The sequence below is a fragment of the Mytilus trossulus genome, chromosome 1, assembly GCF_036588685.1.
Source record: "Mytilus trossulus isolate FHL-02 chromosome 1, PNRI_Mtr1.1.1.hap1, whole genome shotgun sequence".
NCBI lineage: Eukaryota > Metazoa > Mollusca > Bivalvia > Mytilida > Mytilidae > Mytilus > Mytilus trossulus.
Window position 1 is genome coordinate 32991694 of NC_086373.1, and position 358 is coordinate 32992051.

The window sequence follows — 358 nt, forward strand, 5'->3', positions numbered from 1 at the left end:
GATAGTCATTCAAAGAGATTTTTGGACTAGCCATAGATAGTACTGATATTGCAAATGTTTATTATTCTCATAAACTAAGTGTATTTCCTAGAAATATGTTAATCATTAATCATTAATTGTGAAATAATAGAATGTTCTTTTGGTACATCTACAATATCTGTATACTAAATTATTCCCCACCACCCCATTAAGTTTTAACCTCCTGTCTGTAAGTCTAAAAACTAGTTTCTGTTCTCTAACTTAAGTTGGCCTCAACAAAACGTTATGAAACTTATGCACACTGTTTATTACCAACAAACACAGATCTAGTTCAAATTTGAATGGCATCAATAGTACTCTTGAGTTATGTCCATTTACA